Consider the following 22,463-nt stretch of genomic DNA (forward strand, 5'->3'; position numbering starts at 1 on the left):
AGTATTTTGCATCAGTCTTCACTGTAGAAGACATTGACGGTATAGTACAAGTTACCGGTGTCAAGGATTCTCTCTAGTTACCATCACTAAAGAAAAGTTTCTTGGGAAACTGAAAGGTCTGAAGCTAGATAAGTCACATGGTCCAGATTTTGTACATTTCAGGGTTCTGAAAGAGGTGGCTGAAGAAATTATGGAGGTATCAATAATGATCTTTGAAGAATCACTAGATCCTGTACTGGTTCTGGAAGAGTGGAAAATTACAAATGTTGCTGCACTCTTCAAGAAGGGAGTGAGGCAGAAGAAAGGAAACTATGGGCCGGTTTGTCTGAACTCAGTCGTTGGAAAGATGCTGTAGTGGATTATTAAGGTTGGGTGCTCAGGGTACTTGGTCCGTATGGTTTCATCAACAGATAATCTTGTCTGACAAATCTGTTGTAATTCTTTGAAGAAATAACTAGCAAGATAGACAAAAGAGAATTGGTTGATGTTGTGCACTTGGATTTTCAGAAGGCCTTTGACGAAGTGCCACATACGTGGCTGTTTGACAAGCTATTAGCCCATGGTATTGCAGGAAAGATTCTAGTATGGTATGGATAAATCAGGAGACAAAGAGGGGGAATAAAAGGAGCCTTTTCTGGTTGGTTGACAATAACCAGTCATGTTTCATAGGGATCTGTATTGGAACCAATACTTTTTACATTATATGTCAATGATTTGGATGATGGAATTGATGACTTTGTTGCAAAGTTTGCAGACGATATGAAGATAGGTGGAGGGGCAGGTAATTTTGAGGAAGTAGAGCATTTACAGAGGGACTTAAACAGATTAGGAAATGGGCAAAGAAGTGGCAGATGGAATATCATGTCAGGAGTGTTTGATGACTCTGGGCCTGTATTCAGGAGAATGGGGGTGACCTCATTGAAACCTAGCGATGGTGAAAGGTCCTGATAGAGTGGATGTGGAGAGAATTGTTTCCTATGCTGGGAGAGTCTCGGACCAGTATCCTTTTGAAAAGAAAATGAGGAAAAATTTCTTTAGCTAGAGAGTGGTGAATCTGTGGAATTCGTTGGCACATGCAGCTATGGAGGCCAGTCTTTATGCATATTTAAGGCAGAGGTTGGTAAATTCTTGATTGGTTAGGGCGTGAAGGGATATGGTCCTATGGTCTTATAATAGCTCTCCATGCTTCTAGATGTGGCTGACAAGTGGACTTTCCTATTATCCATTTGAAAGATGGCAGTGTTGGCAATGCAGCATTCCCTCAGTACTACACTGAAGTGACAGTCCACATTATGTGCTTATGTCATGAAATGGAGCTTTAAGCACATTCTTCTGACTCAGAGGCAAACTCTATCATTGACACAAGCTGTTGCTGTCAGTGGTGAATAATGTGCTTGTAACAAAATTGCTTCCACTTATCAGGAATTCATAGCATGATATGAATTATTCATTATTACCCTCCATTTACTTTAGAATGTATGCCAAGCTATCAACAGAAGAGGAAAATGAATCACTATGTCTCAGCCATTTCCTACTGTTTATTTCTTCCTTGTCTATAGGTATTGACAGATTACAGATAATGTTAGAGCTACAAAACAGAAATTGGGTTGCCCGCAGAAACAAATGCTGCAGATTATATCAGTAGTTATTGAAAAGGTCAAGGACAAATTAAATGTGAAAATATTCACATGAAGGATGGTTTTCTAAATGAATTCAGTGAGTTGAAAAGAGAGCTTGGCCCTGCTGCATAGAAGTAAAACAAAACTGGGCAAGAAAAATCTGTGTGAACAATGAGGAGCTTCAAAGAAGGGTGAGATGGAGTCTGTCCATGAATTGGAAATGATTGGTGCTCAAAGCTGGGCCACTCTGCATGATTAGAAATATCACAAATAAAACGGTACATGCACTCAAAGCTTATGATAAATGTTGGTTCATAATTCAGCAGGCAATCAAGCTGAACTGAACGGTGAAAGGAATTAAGAGGAACAAAAAGTACTACCAGGCACAGGTTAGCAGGAAACATCGAAAGGAACGAAAGTATTTTAACATCTTAAATGGAGAAAAGCTGATCAAAGAATGGATAGGACAAATTAGGAACTAAAATGATGAAATGAAGTAGAGGCGTATCCAAAGTATGAAATGAATGATTAATGTTTTCTTCACAATTTCTACACTTGACTACAAGATGGCAGAAGAGGACAAGATTTTAATTACTGTATTGACATTCTAGTCAGTCTTCCAGTATACAAGCTTGGTGCCTGAAGACTGAAAAGTTTCAAAAGTTTGACCCAAAGTTCAGTAAAGAGCGAAAAAAAGGCAGAAACAGCAATTACAGGCCAATAACCTAACATCTCTGGTGTAGAAACCTTTAGAGACACCAGAGTAGAAATTCAATTGATTTTATTTTAAGGACTGCAGGTCCCCATTTTTAAGGTTGTGTGGTAAGTGCTTTGCAGTTGATGTGTTGATGCCCATGATGATTGAATATCCAAAGCAAGTGCATATTGTAATATACACTGTATATTTGAGAGATGGAGCAGTGATGGTTGAGAGAATGTAATTGTGAAGTTGTTGAGCAATGGTATTTGTTGCTATTTTCATTGACCTTGACTATACACTGAGCTTTTTATATTTTCTGCCACTGGTCCTGATAGCAGAGTTCTTTGTATTAACTTGATTTCAAAATGTTATGCCATTTTATATCATCCCTAGATGGCTTTACAGGTCAACAAGCATTCAGGATCCCTCATCTGACACCCTCTTTTTATACAGTAAATTACATTATAGCTTCCTTTGCTTAGCGGTGTGCTGATGAGAAATAAGTGCAGATCAGTGTCCTCTTCCATCTGACGCTTGCCGGGGTGTACAGTGAGTTCCAGCAGTGCTTTGATGCACTGATTTCAATCAGTTGCAGTTCACTTCAACTGTTGCATGTTTCCTGAGGACACGGTCCTTATTAGGTACAACTATGAAAAGCAACCATATGGCATCCTTTAGATGCCAGGTGTGCACTTGGTACCAGAGCAAACTGCCACGGGTCCCTGAGCAAGATCATTTTATTGTTTGGTTTCCATTGCAAACAGATTGTTGGGCCAAGATCCATCCAAAATTAATTTGACACTCATAAACGCATAGGTTAATCCAACAAATGTTCCAGGGTTTGTTAAAAGCAAATCATGTTTGATTAACCTGAAGAAGGAAAAAATGAAAAGATGTGGAATGCTTGAGGGCTTTTGAAAGGGTTTTTGATGAAGTGTTATATGTTGGTAAAAATTATTTGCCAAGGTAAAATGAACAGCAGTTGTTTAGGCATTGTATTTGTAAAGGCATATAATGTCGAATGCCTGTATTTCTGACCACAGAGAAGCCTACAGTAGTGCTCCCTAGAACTCAGCAATAGGGCTGTTGCTATCTTGATTTATTTATATTTATGATACAAAAGGCATGCAGGGATGAATTCAAAGAAGATAAATGGAAGATCATTTAGAAATATAGTAAACAATGACAACCATCTAGATGCAGGGAAAAAAATAAGATGGAATGGGCAGACAGCAGGCAGATGAAATTTAGTGCAGAAAAGAATGACATAACATAATTTGGTGGGAAGAAAGAATGGAAGAAATATGAACTAAATGACACATTCTTTTTATAGGTCTTTTGCGGGCTATTAAAACGCCGCATGATAAATTACATTTTACGGTATCTTTCTTTGGTTAGTCCTCAACACGAGCATTGTGACCAATTCTAGTGCAAAGCTTTATAAAGGGCTGTTAAGGATTTAGAGAAATTCATCAGAAATATATTAAAGACAAGTGTTAGGGGAACTGGGAATTTTCACCTTGGAACAGAGAAAAAATAGAGATTTAATTGAATTGTTCAGAATGTTGAAGGATTTTAGAAAATAATGAGTCGAGCAGTACAAATTAAGTTAAGTAACCAGAGGACCAAAATGTGACATGAGGAAATAATTTCCTGAGCAACATTTTTTTTATGATTTGATATGAACTGTGTAAAACGGCAGTGAAGAGGGAAAAGGTGCTGGAGAAAAATGTGAATGAAACCAGCTGGTTATCCAAAGAGAATTAATCTAGTTCTGTGCAACACAAAGCTATTAATGCATGACGCAAGTGTTACACCATAAAACAATAATCTAATTTCTCCATCCATTGATATTGGCTGACGTATAGATGTTTCCACTATTTTCTGTGGTTTCCCTCCAATTATACTTACATTTCTGCACAGACACAAAGTAGAAACCGTAAAACAACTACAGCACAGAAACAGGCCTTTTGGCCCTTCTTGGCTGTGCCGATCCATTTTAAACCTAGTCCCACGGACTACACCTCCCATCCATGTATCTGTCCAATTTATTCTTAAATGTTAAAAAGAACCTGCATTTACCACCTCATCTGGCAGCTCATTCCATATTCCCACCACTCTCTGTGTAAAGAAGCGCCCCTTAATGTTCCCTTTAAACTCCCCCCCTCACTCTTAACCCATGTCCTCTGGTTTTTTTCTCCCCTTGCCTCAGTGGAAAAAGCCTGCTTGCATTCACTCTATCTATACCCATCATAATTTTATATACCTCTATCAAATCTCCCCTCATTCTTCTACGCTCCAGGGAATGAAGTCCTAACCTATTCAACCTTTCTCTGTAACTGAGTTTCTCAAGTCCCGGCAACATCCTTGTAAACCTTCTCTACACTCTTTCAACCTTATTAATATCCTTCCTGTAATGTGGTGACCAAAACTGAACACAATACTCCAGATTCGGCCTCACCAATGCCTTATACAACCCCATCATAACATTCCAGCTCTTATACTCAACACTTTAATTAATAAAGGCCAATGTACCAAAAGCTCTCTTTACGACCCTATCTACCTGTGACGCCACTTTTAGGGAATTTTGTATCTGTATTCCCAGATCCCTCTGTTCTACTGCACTCCTCAGTGCCTTACCATTTACCCAGTATGTTCTACCTTGGTTTGTCCTTCCAAAGTGCAATACCTCACACTTGTCTGTATTAAACTCCATCTGCTATTTTTCAGCCCATTTTTCCAGCTGGTCCAAGTCCCTCTGCAAGCTTTGAAAACCTTCCACACTGTCCACTACACCTCCAATCTTTCCATCATCAGCAAATTTGCTGATCCAATTTACCACATTATCATCCAGATCATTGATATAGATGACAAGTAACAATGGACCCAGCAGTGATCCCTGTGGCACACCACTAGTCACAGGCCTCCACTCTGAGAAGCAATTCTCTACTACCACTCTTTGGCTTCTTCCATTGAGCCAATGTCTAATCCAATTTACCACCTCTCCATGTATACCTAGCGACTGAATTTTCCTAAGTAACCTCCCATGGTTAGTTAGTCCTTAGACCTTGTCAAAGGCCTTACTGAAGTCCGTGTAGACAACATCCACTGACAACAGTTTTCACTTTACAGAATTGTGCAGTAGCATAATTATGAAGCTATCTCATTCAACATTTTATCCTGAAGACATGAAAGTCATGGGTTTAAACTACCAGTCCTGGCAGCAGTCCACCATGATTTTTGACATACAGAAAGGCATTTCCAGTTGTTGTTTCTAAATAATATGGAAGTATCAGGACATCAGAGTGCTACCCAGTGTAATAGAATTAGTGGTTTCACTTTTTTGACTGGACTTTTTTGGGTCTGGGGCACCCCAGATGATCAGAAAATTACATACACCAGAACAACATTAAGACTCTGGTTTGAGGCAACTGTACCCTCAAAGACAAACTCTCCTATTATTAGGCACTGTAAAGCTAAATAAATGGAATGAAGAATAATTGAGGCGATGGCATATGGATTTCCAGTTTATTCAGTAATTTAAAAGAGATTTTACCATAATAAAGTTGATTTTTTTCATTCTTTAAGCTTCTGCCTGCCTCATTGAGCTTTGTGCAGTTGGTATGTTTTGGTAGCAGTATAACTTAATCAAAATGAATCATTTCAATGATTTGCATTAACTGAGATGGAATTGAATTATCTATGGAATCATGGGGGAAGGGCAAACATGAAGGAACTGGAGCTGACTTGTAGTGATCAAAGAAGAAGAAGATTGCCATCGTTGTCAGCTCTTTAGACTTGTGGAGAAACCTTTATCCATTTTAATAGCAATAGCTATAAAACTTGCAGTTTAACTTGCTCCAGTAGAAAAATGTATGGTCGTATAGAAGGCATGCAAGCTAAGGAGGTGTGAGATGCCAAAACTGGACAGCCCAAGAGCTTTCTCATTATGAATAATGCATTCCTCAGAAAAAATGCTTATTTTATTATTACTATATTGTGATCTAAATTAAATCACGAATACATTTTCATATTGTTGAATAAATGTGTTTACAGAAAATAAATTGCCATCTAAACCAGCCTGAAATCCATTATGTAAAACTATTTTAACATTTAATGTTAAATTGGGCAATAATTCATGGGTAAGTGCTTATAACATAAAAAGAGAAATTTTTAAAAAATAAATAATTTAACATTAATTTGAAGTTGTATACTAATGTGAGTGTTAAGTCAGAAATAGTACAGTTATTTAGTTTAACACATCTTGAACATTATAATTATAGGATTGTGACATTATTAAATATGCTGCATTTTAATAGAGTTTTAAAGGCACAAATTAATTTTGTACCACTGCAATACATTCAGCTTTGTTACTGAAAAAACCCTGGGCTCTTAAGATCAGAAATCAGGATCAGTACATTTCAGGTTTTGTTGGTCATTTTCTTATTCCCCGCCACCTCCTCTCAGAACAAATCATCAAAAAGGAGCGAATAATTCATGTGATATGATGTGGTTGTGTACATTGAGGTTACAATCATGACACCTTGTGAATGCAGGAAATCCTTGATTATACCTACACAATGGAAGGGTGATGTAGTGAAGTGTTGCGTAATTAATAATGGATTCCTTGTGATACTTTACTGGTGAACTAAAGATGACAAGATGACAGAAAGTTTTGAAGAATGGTGCTGTCTTTTGAGTTATTCTGTCAGCCTCCAGTTCTCACCTCCCTGGTGGAGTACAGACAGTTTTCTGTTGCTAATCAGTCAGAATTTCAGCTACTCTTTGAAAACAATGTTTACTCTTCTGGCCTGTTGCTGCTTGGTTCTAGTCATTGAGAAGGACTCCTTATTATCACCAGAATGTATGATAGGATAATTGATTGTAATCCTGCATGTGCAAAACAGGATAATCTCCTGGCAGTCCAGCATTTGAACAGCTAGGAAGTACTTTTTCAACACCATCTTGTGTGATTGTTTTTTTCCACCAGTGATATTGGCAGTCTTTTTTTTGGTTTATTAATGAGAATTTAATTTTCAGATTATTGACTTAGGCAAGCAATTAATTAATGCATTTTGGATGACTTGGTCACTATCCAAAATGGATTTTCTTTTAAATAATCTTTGTAGTCTCAGAGTGGGGTTAACTTGTGCTACTTAAGCTGTTTTTCTACAGTCTACTGCAAACAGCCCTTCTACCTTTCCAAACTACAACCACACAAGACTCCTGTATTTGGCCCGTCCCAGTTATTTCATAATCCCAATTTTTATTCCACTGTTGTTACCTGTTAGCTTTCAAATTGCCTCCATAAATGTCTCCACTTCTCCATTCGGCTCTGTGCCTCATCTTTCATCAACCCTCCTGCTTGAAACAAGCTTTAAACTTCAAACGTCTCCTCTCTTGGCCCAGTTTAAAATGATTTTATTTTGGTGGAGCACCTCAGGATTATTTGCTGCATTGAAATTACTTAAAAATACAAGCTTATTTGTCTTTTCTCCTCTTATATCTGAGCACGGTCATTGAAATTTATATGATGCTATGTTAATTTAGTACTCTCAGGAGAGGATGTCTGGTCGTATTTTGAAAATTTCTCCCATGCTGCACCTGGTATTGCATTGTGTTTTGTACCAAAGCTTTTAATACCAATAAAATATTGTTTGATAATTACGTTGGTGTCATGGTTTTCAGTACATTAGTACTAGATAGCATTGGTACAATGAAACAGCAATGCCAGACAACAGTAATAAGATTATTACGGTAAACAGTGCTAAATTGACATTATCTTGTGTTCATATATAACTATATTCTATTTCCTAAATCACCCACACTCTTTCTTGACATTTGCAAGTACTAGGCGAAATCTTGCTGGATACAATAATGGCATGTTCAAGCCATGTGCTGTTGCTATGCAGAAATTGGCCAGCTTTTCCTCTTGGTAAAAATGCCCACTGTGATTTGCAAATTTGTCTGAACTTGCTGATCATTTAAGCTGCTTCGCTAAGTTCCTCTACATTAATGGCACCTTTTCCTAGGTTTCTCTATTTTTAAGAATTGGATTTTCCTAATAAATATGCCTGAGAAAGTCAAGCCTGATATTTGAGAGCATAAATACAGTCTTAATGGCATTGTGAATCCAATATCAATTAACCTGGAAATTGAATCATTTAGAGATATTAAAGGAAGAAATGAGGAAAATGTTTAGAGCAGTGGTCCCCAACCACCGAGCCGCAAAGCATGCGCTACCAGGCTGCGAGGAAACAATATGATTTGGCGATAGGAGTCAGCTGCACCTTTCCTCATTTTTTGTCACGCCCACTGTTGAGCCATTAGGCATGCGGGGTCATTACCCACGCGTCATCCATGTCAACGCGGGAAGAAGATCAACTCCTCGAGCTTGCAAATGACGACGGGCTGAAAAGTATGTTTGACATAACATCTCTGCCGGCATTCTGGATCTCAAAGTCAAGGCTAAATATCCTGAGATAGCCACGAAAGCACTGAAAACGTTGTTTCCATTTCCAACATATCTCTGCAATGAATGCAACAAAAACTAAATTGCGGAATAGACTGGACATAAGGAACCCCCTTCGAGTATTGCTGTCTCCCATCACCCCTCGATGGGACCATCTTGTTGCAGGGAAACAAGCATTCAGCCCAGACTCCCACTGATTCAGCGATATTGGTGTGTTGCAATGATCTTATATGTTCATATGGGGAAAATATGTGCTGTGTGTTTAATATCCAAACGTTACTTAAAATGTTATGATGCTATTGACTTACTTATATAACCATATTACAATTACAGCATGGAAACAGGCCATCTCTGCCCTTCTAGTCCGTGCCGAGCGCTACTCTCACCTAGTCCCACTGACCTGCACTCAGCCCATAACCATCCATTCCTTTCCTGTCCATATACCTATCCAATTTTTCTTTAAGTAATATCGAACCTGCCTCTACCACTTCTACCGGGAGTTCATTCAACACTTACTTCAAGCTCCCCTGTCCTTCCCTGATAATTGAGTTATCGCTATATTCATGCGAGGAAAATATGCGCTGTGTTTAATATTAAATTCGTTAGATAAACCCTTTTAGAAATGAAATTGAGCGTATTAGCCACTTATCACCTATATTCCGGTCGTGATTAGCACCCCCCCCCCCCACCAGAATCGCCAAAAACGATTTGTACAAAAAATCGGCATGTACACGCAAAGGACGCATGCGCATTGGTGCCCGCGCAAGGCTTCATGGTCATTGTAGTCTCTCAGTGTAAGCAACGTATTTGGCTCTACTCTTGTCCGTTGGCAACCCTACCCACCCCCCCGGGTCGGCTGGTCAGCAAGAATATTGTCAATATGAAACCGGTCCGCAATGCTAAAAAGGTTGGGGACCCCTGGTTTAGAGAGGGAAACATAGCCAACATTATAGGTCAGTGATCTTACTTTTTTGCAAAAGAGCTTAAAAGAGGGAAATTCAGACATCAAACACTTTGAGAGGAGGGGGCTTCAATCTGGTCCACTGCCTGAGGATAAAAGGCAGCAGTGGGTCAGTACAGTGAAAAAAAAAGTGTTGACCAGCGACCAGTTGACATTTGGGATTGATTAGTAGGAGAAAATTAAAGGAAGGCGGGGCAAGTACAGTGACCATCGTCAGAGTGGACATAGCCAGAATGGTGATCTTGAGACTTTAGCTCTTCGAGGTTACATTGAACAGAGGCTTCAGTCAGAGAAAGCAAGGGACAGAAAAGCTCAAGTTTTTTTCATTCTCTTCTTTATATCTGCTCAGCAAGGACAGTAGAGATGACAGGCAGGATAGTGGAATGCTCGGCTTGTGGGATGTGGGAAGCCAGGGAGATCTCCAGTGCCCCTTACGACTACAACTGAGAAAAGTGCACCCAGCTGCAGCTTCTAACAAAACGCGTTAAGGAGTTGGAGTTGGAACTGGATGAACTCCAGATCATTCAGAGGGCTGAGAGGGTGATAGATAAGGACATATAGAGAGGTAGTTACACCCAAGGTGCAGGACACAGGAAGCTGTGTGACAGTCAGGAAGGGGAAAAGGGTTAAGGTGCCAGTGCAGAGTACCCCAGTGGTCAACTCTCTCAACAACAGGTAAATCACTTTGGATACTCTTGGGGGAAGTTGACCTAGCACACGAAAGTCACAGTGGTCGGGTCTCTGGCACTGAGTCTGCTCTGTGACTCAGAAGGGAAGGGGGAGAAGAGGCACGCTGTGGTGACAGGGGATTCGTTAGTTAGGGGAATGGACAAGAAGTTCTGTTAGAGAGAATGAGATTCCCAGATGGTATGTTGCCTACTGGGTGCCATGATCTGGGATATCTCGGATCGAGTCCACAGCTTTCTGAAGTAGGAGGGTGAACAGCCAGAAGTCATGGTCCATGCAGGTACCAATGACATGAGAAAGATGAGTGATGAAGTTCTGCATAGGGAGTTCAGGGAGTTAGGTGCTAAGTTAACGGGCAGGGCCTCCAGGGTTGTGATCTCAGGATTACTACCCGTGCCATGTGCTGGTGAGGCCAGAACGAAAAAGATTATACAGTTTAATATGCAGCTAAGGAGTTGGTGTAGGATGGAGGGCATAAGATTTTTAGATCATTGTCTCTCTTACAGGGAAGGTGGGACCTGTACAGAAGGGATAGCTTGCACCTGAACCAGAGGGGGACTAATATCCTTGCAGGAAGGTTTGTTAATGTTAATGCTACATGGTGGAGTTTAAACTAGAGTTTTAGGGGGATGGGAACCAGAGTGCCAGAACAGCTAGCGGAGAGGTTGTGGAGGCAGATATTGGGAAGACTTCAGACAAAGTTAGGAATCAAAAGGTTGAGGATAGTGCAACTAGTGTCCTGAACTGCATATATTTCAATGCAAGAAATATCATAGGAAGAGTGGATAATGGAGCTGAAGGTGAGGTAGCTGGTAGCTACACAGAGGCAACCTATAATGAGGAGGCTGCTGATAGGACAAAATTGCAGTCAACAGGATGAATTGCACCATAAAAGGCAGACAAAATTGAAAAGGGTGAATACAGGACTGAAGATGTTGTATTTCAACATGCACAGTATATGGAAAAAAGTAGATGAATTGATGAATTTGCAGCACAGTTGCAGATTGGCAAGTATGATATTGTAGGCATTCTGAATCATGGCTGAAAGAAGATTATACTTTATTTTCACCAAACAATTGAAACTAGAACGTACAATCATCACAGCGATACTTGATTCTGTGCTTCCCGCTCCCTGGATTACAAATCGATAGTAAATATTAAAAATTTAAATTATAAATCATAAATAGAAAATAGAAAAATGGAAAGTAAGGTAGTGCAAAAAAAACGAGAGGCAGGTCCGGATATTTGGAGGGTACGGCCCAGATCTGAGTCAGGATCCATTCAGCAGCCTTATCACAGATGGAAAGAAGCTGTTCCCAAATCTGGCCGTACGAGTCTTCAAGCTCCTGAGCCTTCTCCTGGAGGGAAGAGGGTGGAAAAGTGTGTTGGCTAGGTGGGTCGTGTCCTTGATTATTCTGGCAGCACTGCTCCGACAAGGTGCGGTGTAAAGTGAGTCCAAGGACGGAAGATTGGTTTGTGTGATGTGCTGCGCTGTGTTCATGATCTTCTGCAGCTTCTTTCGGTCTTGGACAGGACAACTTCCATACCAGGTTCTGATGCACCCTAGAAGAATGCTTTCTATGGTGCATCTATAAAAATTAGTGAGGGTTTTGGGCCAAATTTCTTTAGTTTTCTCAGGAAGTAAAGGCGCTGGTGGCCCTTCTTAGCAGTGGACTCCTTGGTTGGACCAAGTCAGGTCATTTGTGATATTGACCCCGAGAAACTTAAAGCTTTTGACCTGTTCCACTTGCGCACCACCGATGTAAATTGGGTCGTGCGGTCTGCTACCCCTTCTGAAGCCAACAACCAATTCCTTCATCTTGCTGACGTTGAGGGATAGGTTATTGTCTTCGCACCATGCCACCAGGTTCATAATTTCCGCTCTGTACTCAAACTCATCATTACCCGAGATACGGCCTACAATTGTGGTGTCATCAGCAAACTTATATATTGAGATTGATGGAAACTTGGCTACACAATCATGGGTGTACAGTTAGTACAGCAGGGGGCTGAGTACACAGCCTTGCGGGGCACCGGTGCTCAGAGTGATTGTAGAGGAGAGCTTGTCCCCTATTTTTTACAGCCTGGGTCCTGTCTATGAGGAAGTTGAAGGTCCAGCTGCAGACCTGAGTGCTAAGGCCCAGGTTCCAGAGCTTAGGAATCAGTTTATTTGGAATGATGGTATTAAGGGCAGAGTTGTAGTCAATGAAAAGGAGCCTTACGTATGCGTCTTTATTCTCCAAATGTTTTAAGGAGGAATGTAGGAAGGAAGATTATAGCTGGGAGCTTAATGTCCAAGGGATTGTATTAAAAGGACAGACAGGAAGGCAGAGGGGGCGGTGTTGCTCTGTTGGTAAAAAATGAACTCAAATCATTAGAAAGAGGTGACATAGAGTCGGAAGGTGTTGAATCATTGTGGATAGAGCTAAGGAACTGCAAGGGTAAAAAGACCCTGATGGGAGGTATATACAGACCCCCAAATAATACTAAGGATGTGTCCTACAAATGACAGTGGAAGATGGGAAATGCATGCCAAAAGGGTAATGTTACAATAGTCATGGTGGACTTCAATGTGCAGGTAGGTTGGGAAAACCAGGTTGGTGCTGGATTCCAGGAGAGAGAATTTCTATAGTGTCTATGAGGTGACTTTTTAGAGCAGCTCATTGTTGACCCCACAAGGGGATCAGCTATTCTAGATTGGGTGTTGTGCAATGAACCAGGATTGATTAGATAACTTAAGGTAGAAGAAACATCAAGGGCAAGTGGTCACAATATGATGGAATTCACCCTGAAATTTGAGAAGGAGAAACTAAAGTCGGATTCATCAGTATTACTGTGGATTAAAGAGAATTACAGAGGCATGAGCGAGGATTTGGCTCAAATTGATTGGAAGGGAATACTGGCAGAGATGACGACAGAGCAGCAATGGCTGGAATTTCTGGAAGCAAATCGGAAGGCACAGGATATGTACATCCCAAAGAGGAAAAAGTATTCCAAAGGAAAGATGACACAACTGTGGCTAACAAGTCAATTCAAAGGCTACATAAAAGCCAAAGAGAGTGCATATAATAGAGCAAAAATTAGTGAGAAGTTAGAGGATTGGGAAGCTTTTAAAAACCAACAGAAGCAAAATAAAGTCATTAAGAAGGTAAAGATGGAATATGAAAGTAAACTAGCCAAAAATATTAAAGAAGATACCAAAAATTTCCACTGATATATAAAGTGTAAAAGGGAGCGAGAGTGGATATTAGACTGCTGGAAAATGATGCTGGAAAGATAGTAGTGGTGGACAGGGAAATGGTGGATGAACTGAATCATTATTTTGCATCACTCTTCATGGTGAAAGACACTAGGACTGTGGCGGAACCAGGTGTCGGGGTCATGAAGTGTATGAAGTTGCTGTAAGGTCTGAGGCTAGATAAGTCACCTAGACCAGATGGTGTACATTTCAGCGTTCTGAAAGAGGTGGCTGAAAAGATCGTAGAGGCATCTTTCAAGAATCACTAGATTCTGGAATGGTTCCAGAAGACTGGAAAATTGCAAATGTCACTCCACTCTTCAAGAAGGGAGAGAGGCAGAAGAAAGGAAACCACATGCCAGTTAGTCTTTTCTCAGTGATTGGAAAGATGTTGGAGTTGATTATTAAGGATGAGGTCTCAGGGTACTTGGAGGCACGTGATAAAATAGGTTTCCTCAAGGGAAAATCTTCCCTGACCAAATTGTTGGAATTCTGTGAAGAAAGAACACGCAGGATCGACAAAGGAGTGTCAGTTGATGTTGTCTACTTGGATTTTCAGAAGGCCTTTGACAAGATGTCACGCTGTTAAAGTTGAATCTGAATAAAACCCGGGAGACCAATTTCTTATAGTTACAACAGTTTATTGCACACCCTCCTGCAGGAGTTTGAGACCCAGATGTCAGATGGAAGGCACGTAAGTACTGCCACCATCCGACAAGTGGGCCCACTCTCTCCGTTTATAGCCGTATATTTATACATAGTAAGCCCAATACATTACTGTTGCAAGATGTCATTTGATCTGGTACGCCCACCAAGTCTGTTGGTGCGAAACTTAGTTACAGATAAGAGATTCCGCTAGATCAAGGCTTAATTACAGATGGATATGCTGTCCAGTCCTTATCAGTTATTCCCTTTGCTAGGCCCTGACTTAATTACAGATGGATGTTCAATCCTGTCCTTATTGGTGAGTCCTCCTCCCCTACTCAAACGAGGGTACAATGTACAATGTTATCAAACTCTCAATGTCTCTCTGCAAACCAAGGGAGAACTAGTATAAGCCGGTTTTAGCTAACTGCTGAAGACAGAGTTTACTTCAGTTCAAAAATTCCTATTCAGTTCCAATTATTCTTTTAGCCAGAGGTTACATAGGTTCAAAATGATTTTTTATATCCCCAATTCCTCAACACATGAGGCTGCTTAACAAGCTATAAGCTCATGGTATTACAGGAAAGATTCTAGCATGGATAAAGTTTTGGCTGATTGGCAGGAGGCAAAGAGTGGGAATAAAAGGAGCCTTTTCGGGTTGACAACCGGTGACTAGTAGTGTTCCACAGGTGTCTGTGTTGGGACCAATTCTTTTTACATTATATGTCAGTGATTTGGATGATGGAGTTGATAGCTTTGTTGCAAAGTTTGCACAGGATTAAAGATGGGCGGAGGAGCAGGTAGTTTTGAGAGAGTAGAGAGGTTTCATCCATTAGTCTTGCGAGACCATGGACCTGTGCCTGGAAAGTCTTCACTTTCCAGGGCGCAGGCCTGGGCAAGGTTGTATGGAAGACCAGCAGTTGCCCATGCTGCAAGTCTCCCCTCTCTACACCACTGATGTTAACCAAGGGAAGGGCAAGGGCCAATACAGCTTGGCACCGGTGTCGTCACAGAACACTGTGTGGTTAAGTGCCTTGCTCAAGGACACAACAGGCTGCCTCAGTTGGGGCTCAAACTCACGACCTTCAGGTCGCTAGTCGAATGCCTTAACCACTTGGCCACATGAGAGTAGAGAGGCTACAGAAGGGCAAAAACAGGTTAGGAGAATGGGCAAAAAAATGGCCCAGGAACTGTATGGAATGCACATTGATAGAAGAAATGAAAGGGTTGACTATTTTCTAAATGGAGAGAAAATATAAAAAGCTGAGGTGCAAAGGGTCTTAGGAGTTTTTGTGCAGGATTCCCTAAAATGTAATTTGCAGGTTGAGTTTGTAGTGAGGAAGACAAATGCAATGTTAGCATCCATTTCAAGAGGACTAGAATATAAAAGCAAGGATGTAATGTTGAGACTTTATAAAGCATTGGTGAGGCCTCAGTTGGAGTATTGTGAGCAGTTTTGGAAAGGATGTGCTAAAATTGGAGAGTGTTCAAAGGACTTGCACAAAAAAGATTTGAGGATTGAATGGCTTGTCATATGAAGAGCGTTTGATGGTTCTGGGCCTGTATTTGCTGGAATTCAGAAGAATGAGGGGTGACCTCATTGAAACCTATTGAATGGTGAAAAGCCTTGATAGAATGGATGTGAAGAAGATGTTTCCTATGGTGGGAGAGTTTAAGACCAGAGGTCACAGCCTCAGAATAGAGGGGCGCATTTTTAGAACAGAGATGTGGAGGAATTTCTTTAGCCAGAGAGTGGCGAGTCTGTGGAATTCTTTGCCACAGGTGGCTAGGGAGGCTAAGTCTTTATGTATATTTAAGGCAGAGGTTGATGGATTCTTGACTGGTCAGGGCATGAAGGGATATGGGGAGAAGGCAGGAGATTGGGGCTGAGGGGAAATTTGGATCAGCCATGAAGAAATGGTGGAGCAGTTACGATGGGCCAATGGCCTAATTCTGCTCCTATATCTTATGGTTTAATGGTCTAAGATCTCATTTTTCAGTAGTCTAATGTTAATAGCACTATATATTCACTACTGCATATTTCAAATTCCTCAGGATTAATTTCAAATATTTAACATTAATATTTATATCATTTAATTTTCCATATCTGTCTATTTGTCTCTCTCACTCACAATACAACCTTTCGCTCCTCTCATTATTTATCCTTTTGTCCCTGATTTATACCTAGATGGGCCAAAGGGCCAGTTTCTCTGCTGTTGTGTTTCTTCCCAAACTTAATTTTGTTTATTCATTAGTTGGAATCTAGATGTTACTAGAAAAGCTAGTATTTATTTACTTTTATCCTTTATTTGCCCTCAAGTAGGCAGTGGTGAACTGACATCTTGAACAAGTGCTTACATTTAACTGATGGTGCTTCCATTGTGCTACTGGGCAAAGAGTTGCAGATTTGAACACAATGACAGTGAAGGACAGTCACGCAACTTGTGAGGAATTATTCAGGTGATAGCATTCCAGATAGGTGATAGATATAGTCTGCTACCCTTGAACATTCTTGCAGGTAGAGGAGAAAGGTTGACAAATAGTTGTAGTGCAGTTTGTGAATGGCACATTCTGAAAATGTATCGATGATAGAGGTATCTGAGGTAGTGGATGGGCTACTTAGTCTTGGATTGCATTTAGGTCCTTGAGTGCTATTGGAGCTGTGTTCATCCAGGTGAGTGGAGCATATTCCATTCCACTTCTGACCTAAGCATCCCTTGTTTACATCTCTTAGTTCTTGATTTCTCTGCTAAAGGAAACAATTTGCACTATGAATTTCAAATAATTACTAGTAATCTATTAATAGATGCAGAGCAGTAGATGTAGTGTCTATGGATTTCAGCAAGGCATTTGATAAGTTACCCCATTCAAGGCTTATTGAGAATGTAAGGAGGCATGGATCCATGGGGACCTTGCTTTGTGGATCCAGAACTGGCTTGCCCACAGAAGGCAGATTGTGGACTGGTCACATTCTGCATGGAGGTCGGTGACCAGTGGTGTGCCTCAGGGATCTGTTCTGAGACCCCTTCTCTTCATGATTTTTATAAATGTCCTGGATGAGGAAGTGGAGGGATGGGTTAGTAAATTTGCTGATGACACAAAGGTTGGGGGTGCTGTAGATAGTGTGGAGGGTTGTCAGAGGTTATAGTGGGACATTGATAGGATGCAAAACTGAGCTGAGAAGTGGCAGATGGAGTTCAACCCAGGTAAGTGTGAGGTGGTTCATTTTGGTAGGTCAAATATGATGACAGAATGTAGTATTAATAGTAGGACTCTTGGCAGTGTGGAGGATTGGAGGGATCTTGGGTCCAAATCCATAGGACACTCAAAAGCTGCTGTACAAGTTGACTGTGTGGTTAAGAAGGCACACTGTGCATTGGCCTTCATCAACCATGGGATTGAGTTCATGAACCAAGAGGTAATGTTATAGCTGTATAGGACCCTGGTCAGACCTCACTTGGAGTACTGTGCTCAGTTCTGGCCACCTCACTACAGGAAGGATGTGGAAACTATAGAAAGGGTGCAGAGGAGATTTACAAGGATGTTGCCTGGATTGGGGAGCAATGTTTATGAGAATAGCTTGAGTGAACTTGGCCTTTTCTCCTTGGAGTGACGGAGGATGAGAGGTGACCTGATAGAGGTGTACAAGATGATGAGAGGCATTGATCGTGTGGATAGTCAGAGACTCTTTCCCAGGGCTGAAAAGGCTATCATGAAAGGGCACAGTTTTAAGGTGCTTGGAAGTAGGTGCAGAGGAGATGTCAGGGGTAAGTTTTTTACGCAGAGAGTGGTGAGTGTGTGGAATGGGCTGCTGGTTACGGTGGTGGAGGCGGATACGATAGAGTCTTTTAAGAGACTCCTGGATAGGTAATGGAGCTTAGAAAAGTAGAGGGCTGTGGTTAACCTTGGGTAATTTCGAAAGTGAGCACAACATTGTGGGCCAAAGGGCCTGTATTATGTTGTAGGTTTTCTATGTTCCTATCTCTTCTTTTCCAAGGACAAGATCTCCAGCATCTCTGGTTAATATAGTCCTCACCCAAAACCACTTATCTCCAGAAACATTTTGGTAATTTATTCTGCAGACTCTGAAGTCATCCAAATGTAAGATGCAATGCAATGTTGCTCCATTTGGGATTAGACCAGTGTTTTATAAGATACAGTAGTGCATGAGTCCCTCACTCAAGTTGTCCTTTTTAAAACTTGGAACTTGTATGTATATTTTTTCCACCACTTCCTCAGCTTCCTCAGTCATGTTCACAAGCTGTGTGCAAACTCCCAGATTAACTTGTTCTTATAACCCTTCTGGAATTGTGCCTTCTAATTTATATTTGGATGGCAGGGTGGAGATACGTCCCTACCAAAGGAGGTGTAAGATACTCCTTCCCTCCCCTAGCCTGCAGGTCACCCTTGGGCAATATGTAGCACCTACTTAGCCCTCTGATCAGGGTCACGTGAAACCATGGGAGCAGGTGGTGGATGTTTGTATGAGCAGCTGGTGCTGGTTATGCGACCACTGACACCAGGCAATCTCTGAAGATTATTAACAATGGCTGGAGTTACTCATCTTGTAAAGACACTGGCCAGAAGAAGACAATGGCATAACCACTTCTGTAGAAAAATTTGCCAGGAACAATCATGGTCAAGACCATGAATGCCCACATCATACAAGCACAACACACAGTGATAATGAGTTTATATTGCTTCTTCTTATTTTCCCATTAAAATACAACGCTTCCTACAGCTCAGCATTAAATATCACCTTCCATCTATCTGCCCTTTTCACCATCCTATTTGGATATATCTGAATAAATTGGCACCAATTCCACATGTCTCTTTTGTGTCATCTGCAGAATTTCAGTATTTGTGCCTGATATTCCTCAGTTAAAAGGCTAAAACCACATGTAACACTCACTTTGCCTAAGTGGCATGATCTCAAGGTGATAACCCCCTGGCCAAACCTTAGAACTCTCGTTTGGGTGAATGCTTTGCGATGTGTCCCCTGTTTCAAATCGGTACCCCGTAATAACAAGCCGTACACAGGATGCGGTTAAATAATTAAGATTTTATGACTCTTACTTGAACTATGGGATTAGTAGAGAACCAAAATATAAAATAAAAAGGTGCCAAGAATAATAATTAGTCAGTTTGTGCACAAATAACTCGTTGGAGCTCTGTTCACAGTATTCTTGGTCCACCATATGATTTCCTCCTAACTCCGCGGGTCCCGACACCCCGATTGGGGTCTGCTCCGCTAGCCAGCTCACAGCATCTCTTCATGTGCATCTTCTCTCTTCATCCCGATGGCGCGTTCTCACCAAATCCTGCGCAAACAACAGTTTTCAGACACACAAGGAAGAATAACATCTGTCCTAATTGGTTAGCAAATGAATACAAGTCCCATTATCACTAATTATAAGCCAAACATACTGCTACAGAGAACCCCTTGCATCAGCAGTTAATATTACAGAGAATCCATTTTATTATAACACTACAGAGAAGCCATTTTATTAGCCTTAGCAAGTAACATGAAAAAACCCCTTACACGCAAAAGAAGTACTTTTGGGTCTGTTTTCTTTTTATGATACTATTAATGGTGCACAAGTATTTATGTTAATTTGATTGTAAATAAAACAGAAAATGATAAAGATACTCAGCTGGTAAAGTAGAATCTGTGGAAAGAAATGCCTTATGCAGTACCCTAAAGGAAATATCTCTCAAGATTGACATAGACATATGATTTTATGATTCCTTTACTTGACAGATTTCCATAATGATTTACTTCCATACTTGGTTTTAGTTTGAATGTATAATGCTGTGCAAAAGTCTTAGGCACATATCTATAGCAGAGTATAAGAATTTTGCAGAGTACTGCATATTACGTCTTTCCAATTAACAAATAACACTTAATACTACTAAGCTAATAGAAAGTTAAGTACTCTATTTCTGTTTCCCAACCACCTACCTATTTTAACCAATATGCAGTACTTTACAAACGTCTTAGGCACCCTAGCTATATCTATGTATACTTGTACAGGTCAGTACCAATGAACATTGGCATTGATACCCCACCGACAGTGCCTATAAAGAGTATTCACTACCCCTTGGAAGTTTTCATGTTTTATTGTTTTACAGTATTGAATCACAATGGATTTAATTTGCCTTTTTTGACACTGATCAACAGAAAAGGACTCTTTCCTGTCAAAGTTCAAACAGATCTCTACAAAGTGATCTAAATTAATTACAAATATGAAACACAAACTAATTGATTGCATAAGTATTCATCCCCTTTAATATGACACACCAGATCATCACTGGTGCAACCAGTTGGTTTTAGAATTCACATAGTTAGTGAAATGGAGATCTGTTTTTGGAGACTTGTGTGCAGCCAAGGTGTTTCAATTGATTGTAAAAATACACCTGTATCTGAAAGGTCCAACTGCTGGTGAGTCAGTATCTTTGCAAAAATTACACCATGAAAACAAAAGAACACTCCAAGCATCTCTGCAAAAAGATTATTGAAAAGCTCAAGTCAGGAGATTGATTCAAGAAAATTTCCAAGTCACTGAATATCCCTTGGAGTACTGTTAAAGTAAATCATCAAGAAAAGGAAAGAATATGGCACAGCTGTAAATCTGCCTAGAACAGGCCATCCTCAAAACTGAGTGGCTGTGCAAGAAGGGGACTAGTGAGGGAGGTCACCAAGAGACCGATGACAGCTCTGGGGGAGATACAAAATTCAGTGGCTGAGAGGGGAGAGACTGTGCATACAATAACTGTGCTTCGCCAGTCGCTGCTTTATAGAAGAGTGGCAAAGAGAAAGCCACTGTTGAAACAAACTCGCATGAAATCTTGGCTAGAGTTTGCCAGAAGGCATGTGGAAGACTCTGAAGTCTGCTGGAAGAAGGCACTATGGACTGATGAAACCAAAATTGAGATTTTTGGCCATCAGACTAAACATTATGTCTGTAATAAACCAAATACCTCATATCATCAAAACACACTATCCCTACTGTGAAGCATGGTGGTGGCTGCATCGTGCTGTGGGGATGCTTCACTGCAGCAGGCCCTGGAAGGCTTGTGAAGGTAGAGAGTAAAATGAATGCAGCAAAATACAGGGAAATCCTGGAGGAAAATCTGATGCAGTCTGCAAAAGAACTGCAACTTGGGAGAAGATTTGTTTTCTAGCAAGAAAATAACCCCAAACATAAAGCCAAAGCTACACAGGCTTAAAATCACCAAAGTTAATGTCCTGGAGTGGCCAAGTCAAAGTCCAGACATTAATCCAATTGAGATTTTGTGGCTGGACTTGAAAAGGGCTGTTCACTCACGATTCCCATGCAATCGGACAGAGCTTGAACAGTTTTGTAAAGAAGAGTGGGGAAAAATTGCATTATTCAGATGCACAATGCTGATAGAGACCTATCCACACAGACTCAAGGCTGTAATTACTGCCAAAGGTACATCTACTAAATACTGACTTAAAGGGGGTGAATACTTATGCTATCAATTATTTTGTGTTTTATATTTGTAATTAATTTAGATCACTTTGTAGAGACTCCTTGACATGAAAGAGTCTTTTTCTGCTGATCAGTAACAAAAAGAGCCAAATTAAACCCACTGTGCTTCAATGTTGTAAAACAATAAAAAATGAAAACTTCCAAGAGGGGTGAATACCTTTTATAGGCATTGCACATACTTTCTGGAACCTTTCATCTTGTGCTGACATCTTCCACAGGAAAATTTACAGGAGAGTCATTAACTGGATTGAAAAATTCAGTCTGTGTTGAAAAATAGCATCTTTGTCTCTAATTCAGTTTGCTGCTCACGCTGTTGTCACCTTTTCTTGTCTTTAATTTGTGAAGTAAGGTCATAAGTAACCAACAAATCACGCAATACACATTTAATGGATCAGTACCACTTCAGGACTATTTATGACTTGTCCACATGCATGAAAGAGTTGCAAAGATAATCCACAAGAGCTATTCAGATAGTTTCAGTCATTTTTCTATGAATTTTAACACAAACTTTTAATTGTATGCAGACCATATACATAAAGATAATATTGAGGGTCGCGTATTGCCATTAAAGGTGTAGGAGGCAGTTATTTCCTTAAGATGTGGGTATTATTGAATGACTAACCA

General features: G+C 40.5%; 1 protein-coding gene across 1 annotated transcript in view; it reads left to right on the top strand.

The window, feature by feature from the left end:
• LOC140205542 (serine/threonine-protein kinase BRSK2) overlaps positions 1-22,463 on the top strand; it is a 1,025,607-nt gene that overhangs the window by 557,092 nt on the left and 446,052 nt on the right. The window lies entirely within an intron of this gene.

This window comes from Mobula birostris, chromosome 11 (assembly GCF_030028105.1).
Source record: "Mobula birostris isolate sMobBir1 chromosome 11, sMobBir1.hap1, whole genome shotgun sequence".
Lineage (NCBI taxonomy): Eukaryota > Metazoa > Chordata > Chondrichthyes > Myliobatiformes > Myliobatidae > Mobula > Mobula birostris.